This window comes from Alligator mississippiensis, chromosome 1, assembly GCF_030867095.1.
Source record: "Alligator mississippiensis isolate rAllMis1 chromosome 1, rAllMis1, whole genome shotgun sequence".
Taxonomy (NCBI): Eukaryota; Metazoa; Chordata; order Crocodylia; family Alligatoridae; genus Alligator; species Alligator mississippiensis.
Genome location: NC_081824.1, coordinates 432499066 through 432517311, shown reverse-complemented (window position 1 = coordinate 432517311; position 18246 = coordinate 432499066). Strand labels below are relative to the sequence as shown.

The 18246-nt window shown below is 46.2% G+C and overlaps 1 long non-coding RNA gene across 2 annotated transcripts in view; it reads left to right on the top strand.

The window, feature by feature from the left end:
- The window catches only part of LOC132247698 (uncharacterized), a 66058-nt gene that overhangs the window by 1307 nt on the left and 46505 nt on the right, over positions 1 to 18246 (top strand). The window lies entirely within an intron of this gene.

The following is an 18246-nucleotide window of genomic DNA, read 5'->3' as shown; positions in this document are numbered from 1 at the left end:
AAGCCTGCAATCTCTGCTACAGGGGCAGGTGGAACTCTAGCAGGGAGCCAACAGGGCCAGGGGTCTCCCCTGGCCAGACCCCCCTCCCCCCGAGAAGAGTTTCCAAGCTCCCTCCCCTGCCATCAGGGACCAAGGGCAAGGGCAGTGGGAATGGCAACTCTTCAGCCTCCTCCACAGCTGGGGTGGGAAGGGTAAAGGCCCTGCCCCCAAGCCTAGACCACCAGCATCTGAGGGGACCAGGTGTGCTACCCCAGCCAGCACTCCTACTCAGCCTGTCCCTGGCTCTAGCCCTGGCCCCACCAATTCAGCCTCTCAGCGGGGGAACTGCAGCTATGCACAGGTGGCTGTGGGGTGACCCAAAGCCATGGGGTCTGGATGCTCCACGTCTGGCTTCAAGCTAGGGCGGTGGGGCCCTTTTTCTGGCACTCACCTCCAGGCATGGGGTGCCCCTGCCTGGCCATCTGGGAAGCTATTGCCTGGAAGATGTTCTCAGTGTGGTGGCCTTCTTTGAAGTGTCAAAGCATGTCCTTCTGGCCCCAAGTGTCCAGGTGGTCAGTCAGCTCCAGCTGAGTCCCAGGTGCCAGCTCTGAGAAGGCTTCTCTGCCTGGGTACTGCCAATTGCCTCGCTAGCAGGAATTCTGGTGTTCCATACTTAAAAACTGAAAAATCCCAGATAAAATAATCCCAAACTCACTCTGTAAAATACCCTGAAATCCATGTTCTTCCACTATTAAAACAAAAGATCACTAAGTGTGTGTGTGTGTGTGTGTACATACATATACATGTACATATATATGGGAGGGAGAGAGGGAGATCAGTTGGGCAATGTTTTATTGATATATCTACTGTGTTCAAGCAATTTAGAAGCCTACCAGTGTCTCTATCATCATAATAAAATGAATGGGCATGTCCACACATGCAGGCATGTGTGCTTGCAGCAGCTCAAATAGAAGCGGTGCAAATCTGAGCCAGCGCTTTTGCCTCAGCACACATGCCAGACATGCACTTTGGTGTGGGGCAAATTGTGCCACTTGGGGCAAAATAAGCCTGCCTGGCTCCTCCCAGATCTGCAGCCAGGGGGAGCTAGAGCCCGGGGCCAGCACCTGTGCTGTCTACAGTAATATAAAAAGCTGCCCTGTCCTGGCCCCATCAGTACAAAAAGCTGCCCTGTCAAGTAGCTCAGGGCTACTGGCTCTCAGGAGCTTCTGGGGCCCAGTTAATTGGTACCTGGGCATACTACCCCTTGTGCCAGCGGGACTGCTGAAGCAGCCCTGAGACTTCCCTGCACCCTCTACCCACTGCAGCAGTCTGGCCTGGCTGTAACCTGCTGTGCACCTGCCAGACTTGGATGGAGACTGCACAGCAGTAGAGGCATCTGCCCCTCTGAGCCAGCTGTCAGTGGGCTGTGACTGCAGAGATGGCCTTTGTGTGGCACTACTGCCATGTGTGCCCCCTGCCTGGCCATCTGGGCAGCTATCACCTGGAAGATGTTTCCAGTGTGGTGGTCTGCTTTGAACTGCCCCTCTTTGAAAAAGGAGAAAAGGAAGACCAAGGAAAACTACAGATTGGTTAGCCTCACCTCAATATGTGGGAAGTTACTGGAGCACATTCTAAGGCAGGCCATTTGCAAGCATCTGGAGGAAGAAAGGCTGACTCCTTCATGGATGTATGAAAAACAAATGGTGTCAAACTGGATCTGTCCTTGGCCTGTCATGGGCCTAGTGCTGTTCAACATGCTTATTAATGATTTGAATGCTGGCATAAAAACTTCTTGAATTTGCAGATGACACAAATCTGGGAAGGATTTTGAACATGTTGTAGGATACAAGCACAATTCAGATGGATCTCGACAGATTGGAAAATTGGGCTAGAGATAACAGGATGAAGTTCACTGCAGACAAATGCCAGGTGCTGCACCTTGGGAAGAATAATCAAAAGCACAAATATAAAATGGGTGACAGCTTGCAAGACGGCAGGACTATGGAAAAGGATTTGGTAGTCTTGGTAGGTCACAAACTCAATATGAATCTGCAGTGTTTTGCAGCCACACAAAAGGCAAATGTGGTTTTGGGCTGCATCAATAGAAGCATTAGGGGCAAGACACAAGAGCTAAAATTGCCTCTCTACTAGGGACTAGTTAGGCCTCATTTGAAGTACTGGGTGCAGTTCTGGGCTTCACATTTTAAAAAAGATGTGGAGAAGATAGAGTCCAGATGCGAGCAACAAAGATGATCAAGGACTTGGAAAGCAAGTCATATGAGGAGAGGATGAAGGAGCAGGTATGTTCAGCTTGCAGAAAGGCACTTAAGAGGCATTTGATAGCAGTCTTCAAGTACTTTGAAGAGCTGCCATAAAGAGGAGAGAAAGCACCTTTTCTCTCTCGCTACAGAGAATACGTTGTAGACCAATGCCTTGAAGTTACATCAAAGTAAGTTTAGATTGGATATTCAGAAAACTACTGTTAGAATAGCGAAGCAGTGGATAGACTGTCTAGGGAAGTTGTGGACTCTTCCTTACTGGAGCTGTTCAAGAAGAAGTTGGATAGTCACTAGTTAGGGATGATCTAGGTATAGCTATGTCTTTGTTCTACCTTGGATATTTCCCATGCTTCTGAGTTTGCTTGTTGCTCCTGCCCCTTCTCCCCACGCCTCCTTCTTTCTGCTACATGTGTTGGAGTGTTTTTACACAGAGAGAGGCATTCTGTGTAGGCTGAAGCCAAAACTGGCAACTAGGATCAATGCTCCTGCTGAGAGGAAAGCTGTGCCAGTGCTCCTGCTGGGGCCAAAGCTGGAAGTTCCTGGCTAGACAGTCTTGATCCTCTACTCAGGGCTAGCCCAATTGTCATATTTGGGGTCAGGAAGGAATTTTACCCCCATGATGGACTGCATAAATAGAAGTGTTAGGTGAAGGACTTGGGAGATAATAGTGCCTTTCTACTTGGTGCTGGTTAGGCCTCAATGGTTAGGCGCTGGCATTTTGTGCTGTTTTGGACTTACATTTTAAAAAGGATGTGTAGAAGTTAGAGAATGTTCAGAAATGGGTGACAAAAGTGATAAAGGGTTTGGACAGCAAGTTATATGGAAGAGAGACTGAAGGAGCTAGGCATGTTCAGCTTGTGCAAAAGATACTTAATAGGGGACATAATAGCAGTCTTCAAATACCTGAAGGGCTGCTATAAAGAAGGAAAACACCTTTTCTCTCTTGCTGCAGAGAGTAGGACTTGAAGTTGTAGCAAAGTAGGTCTATATTGGCTACATCAGGAAAAACTTGACTGTTAGAACAGTGAGGCAATGCAACAGATTGCCTAGGAAAGTTGGGGAATGTCCACAACTGGTGTTGTTTAAGGGAAATCTGGTCAGGGATGATCTAGACCTATGTTCTACTTTGGGTAGTTTCCATGTTTCTGGGCTCTGGAGGCTGAGAGGGGATCTTTTCTGCTCCTGCCATGTCAGGTTTTGGGGGTTTTTTAACCTTCATCATAGGCACTGGGTGTTGGCTGCAACCAAGGCTGGGCATTTTGACTGTGGTGTCAGTGCTCCTGCTGGGACTTAAAACCAGCAAGAGGTTCCTAGCTAGAGGGTCTCACCCCTCCACTTAGGGCCAGACTAGCGGTCATATTTGGGGTCAGGATGGAATTTTACCTCAGGTCTGGCCTGCGGAGGGCTTTGCCTTTTTCAGTAGCAAGGGCTATGGGCCTCTTTTTGTGATTTCTCTACCGTATTTTTAACAACTTTGCAGCAGCAGGATGTTAGCCACCATCGTCTCTATGTTTTACCTGTGGCAGATTAGGGTGTTATGTCTTGTTGCTGGTATAGTTTTGATAATAGGTTAGACAATAGATTTTTATAGGATGGTTTACCTCAGGCAGAGTTGGACTAGATGAACTATCAAAGTCCCTGTTCTCCCTCCTTTAACCCAATCCAGGAGCCAGCTTACTTGTAAAGTTGAGTCAGCTCTTAGTTCCAGTCCATTTACTTTACAGGGGGATGCTTGTCCCTACAACAAACAATGCAAGCAACAACATAAGCCACAACAAAAAACAAGCAAAAGTAAAGCCTCTGATCTCAGAGATCTTCAGACCACAGGAGAAGCAATTCAGGGTCAATACTTTTCCCTCAACATCCAAGCCTTCTGTCTCCTTCTAGTACCCTCCCTGGGAACTGTTAACTTCCCCTAGGGCCAGTCCTTCATCTCTGTCAGTTGACCCAGGGCATCTAGGTAGGTCAGCTCCTCTCTCTAACCCCTTGCATCTGGGCTCCAGTCCCTGGGCCGTGCATTTTGTTACAGTCCCTGGCAGCCCTCCTTATCTATGACTAGTTTAACTGCATGAATTCTTATGATGTGCTTTTCTTCCTCATTAACTGAAGAGTCCTATGACTAGATTCTTGCTTTACAGTGAAAAAATAAGTAGTGGTTGGAGCAGTGTCCCTTTAAATGTCCTCAAGGGAGGGAACAAGGACTTGTGTAGGGTGTGCACATATCCCCAATGAACACTGCTATCCAAGAATCTGAGCTCATGCACCCAAGGCACATGCATCACCCACAGTGTGGATATACGCAGACAGTTGTCTCAAAAAACCCACAATCACTGTGGTAAGTAACTATTTTATTCATTTTTAGCTGCATACTAATTATACAGTCAATTATAATCAGTGTTCCACACCACATATATGCTTAAATCAGGTCAAAACAAAATATGATGCATCCTAATAGAGTCAGACAATGAAAAGTTCATGATTATCTGATTGCTTGAAAGCTGTTGCAGAAAAGCTGATAGAACCATAAATTGCAAAATGTCAGAAAAAGATCTAAGGGATGTATTTGGTTCACCAGTTTGTTTAACGCTGATGCTAGCGTATAACACAATTGTGCTAATTTTGTTGTAGTTTAGAGTAAGGTAATGTGTTACCATCTTGAAAAGTTCTTAAAAACCTTTTAAAACACATTTTTAAAAAGCCAATCAAAGCAGGAAGATGGAATACTAGATAATAATAAAGCATGTTATTCAGTCATTTTTAAAGACTGATTTGACCAGAGAAATATTTAAATTGGCATGCTTAGGTGTTATCCTGAGTGCTTGCTTTCAAATAAATAATATCCATAAGATTAGTTAAGTTATGAAGATACTACCTGGTAAGTAATTTTATGGTTAAAAATGGATGTTTTGTGGACTAGACTTGACTTTTGTCGCATACCTTCTTCTGCATTTAATAAGTGATTTTATGCAGGAGGATTTTCATGATACAGCCTGAAAGTCTCTGCACAGATGAAAAGGGAGGCACAGCTGAACATTTCTGAGAGTGTTTTTAACAGAACAGCCCTAAAATGTTCTGTTTATTAACATAGTGGAGAAAGGTTTGTGTAAGGTTAATGTTAGAATCACTTAACATAGTTACTCCTTCTGCAAAGCATCTGCATAAATTAGAAAAAGCTGCCAGATTTCCATCTGTTAGCAATACAACTTCAGCCACAAAGACAACTGTCGTGACAACCACACTGAGTTAGTCTTTCAAATAAAACTTGTTAAAAGCTACTGCCCTCCAGCCTCCACCCACAGCAGTTAACAGCATTAAATAGCACTCTAACTAGTATTTATTTTCTTAGGCGTTCCTCACTTGTGCAGCTGCTGGCACACTGGCCTTTGATTTAAATAACCCCAACAGGATGAGAGTTTACAGTCCCTGAAGGTCATGATATATATGAAAGGCCCGTCTGAAAGAAACATTGGACCTGAATTTTCTCAGGCTGATGTTATTAGATTCTGTGTACTTATTCTGTGTACACCTATTTTACATGCTCTCATGACTGGGGACTGTGATGGCTCACATAATTTCTTCCAGATGATGGCTAAACATCAAGACAGCACTGAAGCTGTTTTGCGCAACCAGTTTAGGATTAAAGGATGGTGGGAAATCACCTTTAGGGCCTTTTCACTTCCCTTTCCACCCCACCTGCACATTTTGACAAACTTGGGTGGCAAAGTAAATTCTAACCATGAAAAATGTGCTGACAACAATACCAAAGTTATTATGAAATACAGTAGTATAAGGTCCCTCACTCAACTGATAATTTTATTGATAAATCTAAACAATTAATAATTTTACTGAAACAATTGAGGTCTCAAGGGTTTAAAGTAATTACCACACATTTACCTTAATGGGGGTAGAATCTGGGTCATTAACACACCTATTCATCATCTGTGCAATTTATATAAGTACATCCATGTTCTCTGGTAAGTTTCAAAATACATACATATGCACATATACACATATTATAATTATTTTCACAGTCACCTCTAATTGTATAAGCACAATGTAACTGTATGATAATGCCCCTTTTCACCTGTTGGTCTCTCCAGTGCACAGCTACAGATCTACCGTGAAGTAGTTTCTGTACACATCTATGGCCGGATCTTGGCCATTACGTTGCATACTTCAAACTCAATGGGATGTACCATGTACTTTTCTTGTACCATTAAACTAAGCTTAACATATGCCAGGGCAGCAAAATGTAGAGTTCTTTTACTCTACTTCAGGATATGTTGCACTTTCTGGACATAAAGATTCTTAAAGGGAGGTATTTTCAAAGTAACCAAAGAATTATATGTGTTCAAATCCCATTCCATCTGCTTTTATAAGGAAGAATGTTTCTGGAAGACAAAAGTGTGTTTTATGGAAGGATTATCACATGATCACTTAATTTAGTTTCCTGGTAAAGACAGCAGTGTTTTAATTCCATTTGATTTAATTGAGGAAAAAGATTATTTTTCTGTATTTGTGAGAGACAATAATAATAAGATATTGCTCAATATATGAAAAATGGTACTGAAACTGAGGAATTCAAAGTCCTTATTGAGTTACCTCAGAAGTGTTTAGAAAGCCTTACCACATGGGATGATTGCTCCAAGATGATTTCAGGGAGGATACAAATAGTCCTGGCTGACGCAAAGTTGATATGGAAGGGTTTTTTGGGTGGTTATTTTTTTTTGGTTTTTTGGACACATGCTGGGATGTTACAGACTTAGGCAATTTTCCCTTCTCTGTCTGAGGGTATTTGAGGCCACAGCGTGCTCACTCGCTTCCATTGACATGGTTTCTCTTTATTGAAATATTCATTGGGACATGGACAGGAAAATAGGTGTACATAAGTATTTAATATGACATGGAGCATCTCTCTAGTGGAACAATGGACTGGATTTGAATCAGTCTTTCATCTTCCAGGTGTATGTCCTTACTAATGGACTGTAGGTGATTCTGAGATGGGTCTCAATCAGCCTCTTCCTTCTTTTGTCTACTGATCCTTTTTCTGATTGCCCTGTTTCTGATATGGTCTCGTCAGTTGACTGAAAGTGATGATCTGTAACATTTTTATTTCAAAGACCAGCAAGTTGGCTTTCTTGAAGGTCCATGCTTCCAGCTCAATGCAGCAGGATTGAGAATATGCATGAGAAGCCTGATTTGTATGCTTAAGGAGAGTCTCTTGTCTTCCATATCAACTTTCGGTCAAGCAGGACAACTTTCATTTCCCTTGAAATCATCATGGAGCAATCATCACATGTGGTAAAACTTTCTAAATAGATTAAGCTACCTGGGTTGTCCCCCTTACTGCCACTTACTTTGCTGTCTTTTCCTCCACAGAAGACCAACCTTTCCGCATTGATATGCTACCTGGATTGTTTGCTAGTTCCACAGAGTATGTCAATCTGGTTCTGTATGCTCCTATTTTCTGTGTCCAGCGTATTAACATCAACTTCAGATAGTTTCATAGTTGGTAGGGTCAGAAGGGACCTGAGCAGGTCATCAAGTCCAACCCCCTGCCATGGCAGGAAAGAGTACTGGGGTCAAACGACCCCACCAAGGTGTTCATCTAGCCTCCTCTTAAAGATCCCCAGGGTAGGAGCCAGCACCACTTCTCTTGGAAGTTGGTTCCAGATCCTAGCTGCCCTGACAGTGAAGTAGCACTTCCCGATGTCTAGTCTGAATCTACCCTCTGCTAGCTTGTGACCGTTATTTCTTGTCACTCCTAGCAGTGCTCAGGGGAACAGGGACTCCCCCAATGCCTGCTGGTCCCCTCTGACTAGTTTGTAAATGGTCACTAGATCCCCACTCAGCCTTCTCTTGTGGAGGCTGAACAGGTTCAGTCCCCTAGCCTCTCCTCGTAGGGCCTGCCCTGCTGACCCCTGATCATGCGAGTGGCCCTCCTCTGGAGCCTCTCCATGTTGTCCACATCCCTCCTGAAGTGCGGCGCCCAGACCTGGATGCAGTACTCCAACTGTGGCCTGACCAGTGTTGCATAAAGGGGGAGGAGCACCTCCTTGGACCTGCTTGAGACGCATCTGTGGATGCATGACAAGGTACAGTTGGCCTTCCTGACCATGTCCCCACACTGTCAGCCCATGTTCATTTTGGCATCAATAATGACTCCAAGATCCTTTTCTGCCTATGGACTGACGAGAAGGGAGTTCCCCAGCCTGTAGGTCTGTTGCTGGTTCCTCCTCCCCAGGTGCAGCACCTTGCACTTGTCAGTATTGAATCCCATCCTGTTCTCATCCATCCACCCCTGTAACCTGTTTAGATCCAATTGCAGCCTATTCCTCCCTTCTAGCATGCCCACTTCTCCGCACAACTTAATGTCGTCTGCGAATTTGAACAGGGTGCTTTTTACCCCCTCATCCAAGTTGCTGATGAAGATGTTGAACAGTGCAGGTCCGAGGACCAAGCCCTGTGGAACCCCACTGCCCACATCCCTCTAGGTCGAATAAGACCCATTCACCATCACTCTCTGGGTATGGCCCTCCAGCCAGTTAGTGACCCATTTGACTGTGTAGGTGTCATCGCCACAGTCCCCTAGTTTTTTAATGAGAATGGGGTGAGAGAGACAGTGTTGAAGGCCTTCCTAAAGTCCAGGAAGACTACGTTCACTGCTACCCTTGCATCTAAGGATTTTGTGACCTGGCCATAGAAGGCCACCAGGTTGGTCTGACAGGACCTGCCTCTAATGAACCTGTGTTGGTTGCCCCTAACCATAATCTCCCCTGCTGGCCTCTCGTGGACATGCGCCAGGATAATTCTCTCAAAAACCTTGCCTAGGATCGAGGTAAGACTAACTGGCCTATAGTTTCCTGGGTCCTCCTTCCTCTCTCTTTTGAAAATTGGAACCACATTAGCCCTTTTCCAGTCCTCTGGCACCACACCAGAGCACCACGAGCACTTGTAAAGCTGTGCCAGGGGTCCCACAATGACCTCGGCTAATTCCCTCAGCACTCTGGGGTGGAGGTCATCAGGACCAGCTGATTTAAATACGTCCAGTCCCTCCAGAAGTTCCCTGACTAGGTCCTCACTGACCCTAGGCCTGGGTGCGCCTCCCTTGGGGCCTATGGGGGTCTCGGGTGGGGGGGGGTGGTGGTGATCCAACCTCTCCTCAGGAAAATGCAGGCAAAGAAATTGTTAAATAGGTTAGCTTTGTCGGCTGGGGCAATGACCAGATTTCCTAGTCTTAGATTGTCGATCCCTTTGCCAAACACACTCACCCTGAGACCTATGGCCACTAGGGTCCATCTCGTAGCTCTACTATTAAACACAGGCTGCTAACCTTCTTCGTAAACATTATCCAGAAGAGCTAGCTGCTCTTTGCTCATGCTTCATGACTTTGGAAAAGCCCATAGCCCAGCATGCTGCAATGGGTCAAAAACATTTACTGTGCCTCCATCAACTTGGACTCTCCCAGGAACTTTTTGATACTGTGGCCCTATCCTTCTGAGCAAGTTCTCTTTGTCCACTGTTGGCGCCCATTGACTTTTCTGCAGAAGTGATGTAAAGTTTGAATTTCTTCAGGCAGAAGAATTAATTGCACACATAGTAATCACCAGGCTTTTGGGTAAATGGAGACTCAAAAGTTACCTAGCAAATCTTGCCCCTTTTAAAAACTTTTATTTCAAGTTCCTGGAACCAAAAAAATGCTTCATTTTTGTCAGACAGGCTGCATCCAGATGAGCATGGCTGTGCGGTAGGTGGTGCTGCAGATGGGTCTGTGGTGCCACATACTGCATGTTCAGGTGTTCTCCATAGTGCAAAGGAGCAGTCCAGGGTTTTGGGTTTTTTTGACCCCTGGATATACAGGGATAAAAATAAAAGCAGAGCAGTGCACATAGGGAAAGTGTCTGCCACTCAAAACGGGAGCTGAACCAAGGCTCCAAGGGGCAGGATTGCCACTACCCCTTGGAGCCACACTCTGGCTGCTGGCTGAGGCTCAAATGGGCAGGCTCACCCCTGTTGAAGCCCTGGGAGGCCCCCATAATCCCAGTGAAGGCTGCTGGGGCCATCCTAGTGCTGGACCCACCCAGCGTCCCTTGGCCCACTGTAACAGGAGGGTCTACTCCAGGCCAATCTCTGTGGCCCACCCACCTGTTCTTGGGCCAACCGCCTGCCTTCTTGCCCACCACGCCTTGATGTTAATTGATTCATTAATTGATGTCAATTAAGCAGGAGGCTACCCATTTTGGTGCCCTGATGCCAGGGGGTGCTCTCTACGGCTCCTTTCCTCCCTTATACCACAGCCCAAGCCTCGCAGATGGCATCTTGATGTTCACATAATCACCGGCCCCCATGCTGGGCCCCAGAATCATCCTAACAGGACCCCTCCATGATCCCTCCACTCAGACGGCCTCTCCACCTTCATTCAGGCTACTTAGCCCCCCGAAACTATTTTCCCCTCTCGGATGTGGTCCCCCCCGGGACCTTTGGTTACCAGCCCTGGCCCACCTCCAGGCCATTTGGGACCCCAGGCCCCCGGCTCTTGGGCATCCCTCACGGTGGGCCCCTGGTCTTTTTGACCATCCAGGTCCTGGCCCCATGGGCCAGTTGAGGGTACTCTCTCATTCGGGTTGGGTCTCTAGTTCCTCAATCTCTCCCAGGGTCTGTCCTCTGGGCCCTTCACAAACACAGGGTTACCCACCCGGTGGTGGAGGCTAGGGGTTAAGGCGCCCCAACCCGCCTTTCACCGGGGTGGTAACTGGCCTGGCATTTCCTGGGGGCTCCCGCGCCACTGAGAGCCCCACCAGGCCACCCACTCCCAGCAGGGTGCAGTTTTAGGTCATGCCCAGGACCAGGAGCCTCCTTACCATCCCCTCCAGCTCTTCCCTTACCTCCAGATGATCTCAGCAGCCCTCCAGCCAGGCAATGTTGTTGCCTGGCCTCCAGCAGCTAAACTGCACTGTTTATATAGACAGCCCTTGCCTCCAAAATTTGCTGCCCTCATCAGGCACCAGGTGGCTGCCAGCTCCAGGCCCTTAAAGTGGCAGGCACACACAGTGCCCTGCCACACCCACCCATGGTAACTTGCCATGTACCAGAGCGCATGTGGCACAAGTGTTCCCTGAGGACAACTAGCAGTGGCACAAGGTGCACTACTGGTAGTTGTCCCCAGGGAACCAAATGTCCATGCTAATATGGACACAGCCAGAACGTTTTGTTTGACCTGAAACAAGCTTTTGAACAATTTTGTTTTGGCAAGGAGAAGAATTATTTGGGATTTATCTAAACCAGCATTTTGTCCATGTTCTGATTTGTTGACTGTATCAGGGAACCCTCATCCTATTCTGGGGAGAAAGCTGGGGAAGGGACAGACAGAGCCAGCAAGGGTTAAGGCTAGAGTCTTTGTGGCTTAGAGAGGAGGAACTGCAGTATAGGGACAATGATAATATAGGGAGTGGAGACAGGGTTTTCTTGGTCACCAGAGGTCCTGAAGCAAGTGCATCAAATCTAAGCAGGGCATCAAATCCAACTTCTCAGTGAGGGAACCCTGGGTGTGTGTGGTTTGATAGGGTGAACTGGCTGGATGGGAGGGGCTTAGCAGTATAAAATGACCACCCTCAAGTCAGTTTAGCCGTAGCTGTGGAAGGGAGAGAACCTCTGGGGCAAGTTGCTATGGAGCCACATCTAGATGGTAAAGAGATCCATACTATGCAGGCAGAGAAGCCTCTTTTTCTTTTGCTTTACCTTACATCTACGCCAGTGTGGGGATGATTCTGAGTTCCATCTGATTTTGGTTTTGTGGATACCCAGAGGGACTGTGTTTTCTTCCCCCCCCCCCCCCATGGTAGAGCTTACTAAACCCCGGAGGACTGGGTGTGGCTAATAGGGAAGGATTGGAGACCATGCAGGGGATGCCTTGGAGGCACCCAGGAGGCACTCTGGGTTCTGAGCCCAGAGAGGATGAGACAGGGATAGGCTGAAGCTGAGAGGCCCAGAGCTTGTGCCCCAAAGGTGAGACAGGAGTGGGCCAATGGCTGAGAAGGCCAGAGTGAGCCTCAACAGAGTGAGGCACAACCAAGAGAAGGCTGGGACTGAGAAGCCAGGCTAGAGCCAGTGGACTGTTTAGGACTCCCCAGACAACCAGTGGGCCAAAGCCAAGAGGGCTGAAGCCTGTACAAACTGATGTCTGGATTGGCAGTAACATCTGTGAGGCATGGGTGTGGCTGTAGGGGAGGATGGAGGCCATGAACACAGCCTATAATGTGCCTACTACTATTAGGGCCACAACATAGTGCCTGAGGAACAAGATAGTAGGGGACTGGACTCTGGGGACACTGGGGTAGCTTCCCAAACCCTATGAGCAACATGAAGGCATGGCAAGAGAAATAGCAAGAGAGTATGTATGCTGAGGTGCTGGAGTGGGGGCAGGATCCCTGTGGCAACAAGGGGGCATTGTGGACACCCCTGGGGTATGGTTCCTGTTAGTGTGGCAAAACTGAACAATCAATTATTCATACATCCCTACTCAAGAAAGGTGATCCCATTTGTTAAATTATGTAAATAGGCTTAATAGGGGGACTATTAGGAGTCCATGCTTTGTTTTCATGATCCAGGTAATGTATAGAAAAGCATGGGACAGGGTCCAGTTCTGAGAAGACCATGAAGGATCATGTCTGAAATCTCTGCTAAGAATCAAGCAGGTTTTTTTTTTCTCTTTTGGCTTGAAGGTGCCCAGGTATACTAACAGTAAGATGGCTGCTTCAAATCATTCTCTAACATTTTTTGTGTATTCTGAAGGTTAACACACAATGAAAGTGAGACAACGAAACAACTTCAAATCACACTACTACATCAACCAATTAAAATTCCTTTCTTTGTCCTTCTATTCCTGTTTGTAAAAGGCTCCTGTATGCTTTTTAACTTTGTATAAGGGGATGTGGGATGTTCCTCTGAGATCTCTTCCTTCTAGCGCATGTTGTCTTGAGCTGGAGGCATGGCAATAATCAACTACAGCTCTTTGGGGTATGCCGCAGCTGCAAAACTACTATTGCTCCGTCTCTACCCATTTGCTTAGGTGTTTGACACAAATTGCTGGGCCTGTAGCTGATGCTCTCAGGTAGATCTGCCATGGTCTCACAGGACTGGCTACAGAATATGAGGACCTAAATCTAGCTCTAAACCTGTAAAAGGAACAAAGCAGAAAAGAGTGCAAGAAATCTCTCCACCATGCCTGCCTGCCCTACTGTGATAAGGCACAGTCATTTTCCCTGTACTACTCTGAATGCACAGTTTGATTCTTCCTAGTGTCACCAGTAGTGCAAAGATTCTGTATGATACAGGGAATAGGTAAGGTCTACTTTACCTTGTCCATTTGTTCCACTGTACTGAGTAGCCTAGATTGCTTGGAATGGAGCACCAAAGGGATAGTGCAGGTTGTGTGGTTGCATGCCTGGAAGCACTAAGGTACAATTCCTCCTGCAGCCTTTTCTGTGGTTATGCTGTTTTTTCTCACCACTGCTGGACACTCAGGCCAGTCTCTTGCAGCTACAGTCAAGCCCTATGGTGTAATAACTAATCACTACAGTTTTCTTGAAGCAATTACAACCAGAAGTGACAAGTCAGTCCAGCCTGTCTAATGCAATTGCATTATCTCTTGATAACATGAAAGTTAATGTGTCACCGTACTGTTACAGCATTAACATAATTTGTAAATCGGTAGTTCAGAAGCTGTTTGTGATGCAATTGCCCATCATAAGATTAGGGAATGTTCTTATCTTTATTTCAATCTTTCAAAAAAATCAGGCAAACAGAGAATTTCCAGTGATTTTATTACTGTTGTGTGGTATGTTTACTCAGTTATGATAGATGATGGTGGCTCTGTTTAAAAAAAAATAAATAAAAAAAAATGCTTGTTTTCATCAGGACCAGAAGGTATATGCAGACAAGAAATTCCTTTAGGCATGATTTTGTATAAGCAAATGTAACTATCAGCAGTTAGCTAAAAAGCATTGTTATCATGGAGTGGGAACCATTTGCCTTTCTGTGGAAGTCCTGAATTTTCCTACAGTACAGCAAAGGAAGCTAATCAGAGTCTCAGTCATCATGCTGAGCCACTATTGCTGTCAACACAATTTCTGTGTGTAGATCTGAGACAGATTATTACCTGAGGGTAGGCTTCTAATAACTCAAAGTGGTTACTTTGTGTTTAAGGAGGTATTTTGTACTAAGAAAAAACTTTCAAACATAGATTTAAATGATAATAAATTACAGTTCATTATCTGACAGGCTTTCTTAATTACCCAACTCTGTGTTCCAGAGTCAGACCCAGAAGGCTCTACTCCTTCTAAACTCTCACAAAAAGCTTGCAGAAGGAAGGCATGATGTGGCCTATGGGCGGCTGGTACCACCTTAGTCAGGGGGGGCATGTACTCCCCCTAGAGACCAGTCAGCAACTGTGGGGGTGTCCCCTGCAGCTGATCACTGTGGCCGCTTCTGGAAGTGACTGCAGCTGCTTCTGGGAGTGCCGTGGTGCTCCACTCCCTGGCCGGTGCTTGCAGGGGGGTGCATTGGCACTCCCACCTGCCCATTGCCTAAGTAGTGAGCGTGACTAGTGAGGAAATGCCCCGCTGCTCCTCAGGGGGTGCACCCCTGTGCACCCTCTATGTGTCACTACTGATGTAGCCCCTAAAGTGTGCTTTCTTTATTATAACATATTCTCTAGAGAAGGATGAAACATGAAATTCACTATCTTTGATCTCATCCAAAACAATATAAAATGGAAAACTGTTTAATTTTCATTCCTATTTTAGTAGGAAATGTCAACTTTTTGCCAAAGAGGCCAAACATTTTTCATAACTTTCCAGCAAACAATATCTTGTTTGGTTTTTAGAGAAAGCAGACACTTTCTTCTCATTCCCTGCCCCTCCCCTACCCTAGAAAAACAAACCAAACTGTCACAGGGCACCGAGGTGCCCTGCTCCTAAAGAGCGGAAAACTGCTAGAGAAGGAGCCCTAGCAGGGTATAAGGAGCCCAGTTGTGGGTTGCCAGGGCAACCAAGAGGTCAGCTGACCAGAAGGGGCAGGGCCTGGCTCCCTTTATAAACCCAAGGAGCTGAGGCCAGAGGCAGTTCTCTGCCAGCAGCCCAAGAAGAAGGAGCTTTCTGCTGCAAAAGAGGAGAAGCCTGCTGAAAGAGCAGCACATGATATGGCTGTGGGATGAAGAACCTCGGTAGGCCAAGTGTTGTTATAGCCAGGCGGCTTATGTTTATGTTATAGCCAAGAGGCTCGAGTTTCTGTTGTGTTGTTGTTTATCACCGGTGGTTTGGGTGAGGCTATTAGGGGTTGGAGGAGGCCTCATAGGGGACTCACAGTGGAGTGTGAGGACCCCAGCGCCAGCGAGGGTGCAGTATTTGGGGTGCATAGAACCCAGCCCCAGAGAAGGGGCAGTTGAGAAGCCCAGTGCAGGTGTGGTGCCCCAGAGAAGGGGATGGTGTTGCAGAGGAGGGCCCCAGAGAGAGACCAAACAAAGTCTATTCCAGCTGTGACGCTTGGGGTGTGGTATAAGGGGTGGTTGGAGCCACACATAGCCCTTAAGGCTAGGGAGCCCCTGAAGCACCCATTGTAGAGTGAGACCCACGAAGAGTCCGGGACTTCATGGGGCCAGAAGTAACTGTGTCCAAGGAGATGTGAGGCAGCCTCCTTAATACACTGGAACATCAAAGACATGGTGGGTGAGAATCTGAGGGTGCCCTTGGGCCGACTTGACACGGGGAGGGGGCCTTGAGGAGATCACGGCCCTCCTGTAGGACCCTGCCCCTGACACAAACAACATTTTAAAAAATATTTAATTGAAAAATTAGTTTGAAACAAAATTTTTCAGCCAGCCCCATTCCTGATGCTCTTCAGCACATAAGGGAACTGTAGCTGCTGATAGACTTCCAAACTAGATGTGGGATCCTGTTCTGTTACCCTACCACCGGAGAAGCAGAAGGCAGGTAGTTTTTGCACTTGAGTGCAAATGTTTAAGTTGTGTCTGGCTGTTATCTATGCTGCAGACTACAGTGTAGTGTAGAGATACCCAGCTTCTTTTAACTCTTTGCTTATTGGCAGAGTAATTTGTGTGTGCTGTGCTCCATGCTCCTGTGGCTCAACTGTTTCCAGTAGCTAAACTATCTTGTTTAAAATAAATTTGGTAAACTCCATGCTGTACCACAATCTTCAATGTGGACATAGCAAATATAGATATTGGGTATTTATAAGGTTCCCGTTGTAGTAGTAGTCAACTCTTCACAATCATTTTAATGAATATCACTTTACAAAACCACCCTTTGAAGTAGGAAAATATTACTTACCTATTTTAGAATGAGGAAATTAAGATACAAATTCAACTCCTGGCTTATTGTGTGAATTTAGGCAAATCATTCAGTCTTTCTGTATCTCATGATACGATATTCAGTAGGGCTGTGCAAAGCTTTGGTCGCTGATTCAATCTGGTGGAGATTCGTCCCAATTCAGCGGCTGAATCTCCAAATCTGAATTGAATCGGGAGATGCTTTAATCTCTCTGAATCGAATCGGAACCCTCTGAATTGATTTGGAGAAGTTTGGAGAGATTAGATGATTCAAACATAGACACAGCTTTAAATGCTTTTTCTACATACCTCAAGGTACCAGGTGGCTTGTGAATGCTGAGATGCTGGGGTGGATGGAGCATCCCATGGGAGCACAGGGGCAGAGCACAGCAAGCTTGGCAGTGGACCTGGAAGTGGACCAGAAGCACTTTGGGTCCACTTCTGGGTCTCCTGGGAAGCATGCGGGGGACCCCCCCCCCCCACCCCCTGGCTTGGCGACTCATGCCTCCTGGGACTGGGGGTGGGGTACCTGGAGTCACTCCTTGGCCAACTGCTGAGCCGGAGGGGGGTGGGGGCAGGGTCCTGTGGGATGCTCCATCCACTCCACCATTGCAGCATTCACAAGCTGTGCCTGGTACCTCAAGGTATAAAGAAAAAACATTTAAAGCTGTTTCTATGGCTGAATTGCTGATTCTCTGAATCAGCATCAAATCTGCAGATTCAGCCAAATTGAATTGGGACAATGATCCAAATCAACTAGTCAAATCGCCGTCCCTGATTCAGGCTGGATCTGAATTCAAATTGAATGTGGCCCATTTCGCACACCCCTATACCTTGTTCACATTCTATATGTTCAGGTCCTTAGGAAGGACCTGAACATATAGAATGTAAACAATTTACTGCAGTTGTGTATTTTCCTCCTGAATAAAAGTAATGCCCCAAACAGTGCTGCCTACAAGTCTCTCTCTCTTTCTCTCTGATGTGAGAAATGGTTTTGTTTGTTTGAAAGAGTTTTCTCCTACCAGCACTATGCCTAGTTCAGCAGAAGGGCCCCAGATAAATAGAAGATAGTTGGTGTTAGGTTGCAGCTTGTAACTATCTAGCAATGGAGGCCTTCTACAGACCCAAACTAGTAATGTATGACATCTGGACCATAGGCATAGTATGTTGATTACCACCACTTTTGCCCAGCCATACAGTTCAACAAGATACTTCATAACTCTCATTTTATAAACAGGTTGTAGGAATATTACACATTTTTCTTGTTTAAAAAAAGCTAGAGTAAAGGACAAATGAGGGTTCCCCTTAGATATTATGAAAGAAGAGTCTCTCATGGTGTATCACAAAATTATATGCTGGGTGGGAGTTTTACTATTCTAACCTTTAGAAGCCTTGTGTGATCTTGTCTAAAAGGGGTGATAAGTACTACTCTGGTTAAGGGACTGACCCAAAGCCCAGGGAAGTTATTTGGCTTTGTGATTAGGCCTTATATCTCCATCTGGTGGTGAATCTCAAAGACTCTAGGACTGATCCACTTTTAGCTAGATAAAATAATAGCTCATTTAAGTAAAGTGGAAAGGACTTAAATGATGTGGTACTGAAATTATTGGCTTCAGTCCCCACCTAAGAAACCTGGTATGTCTA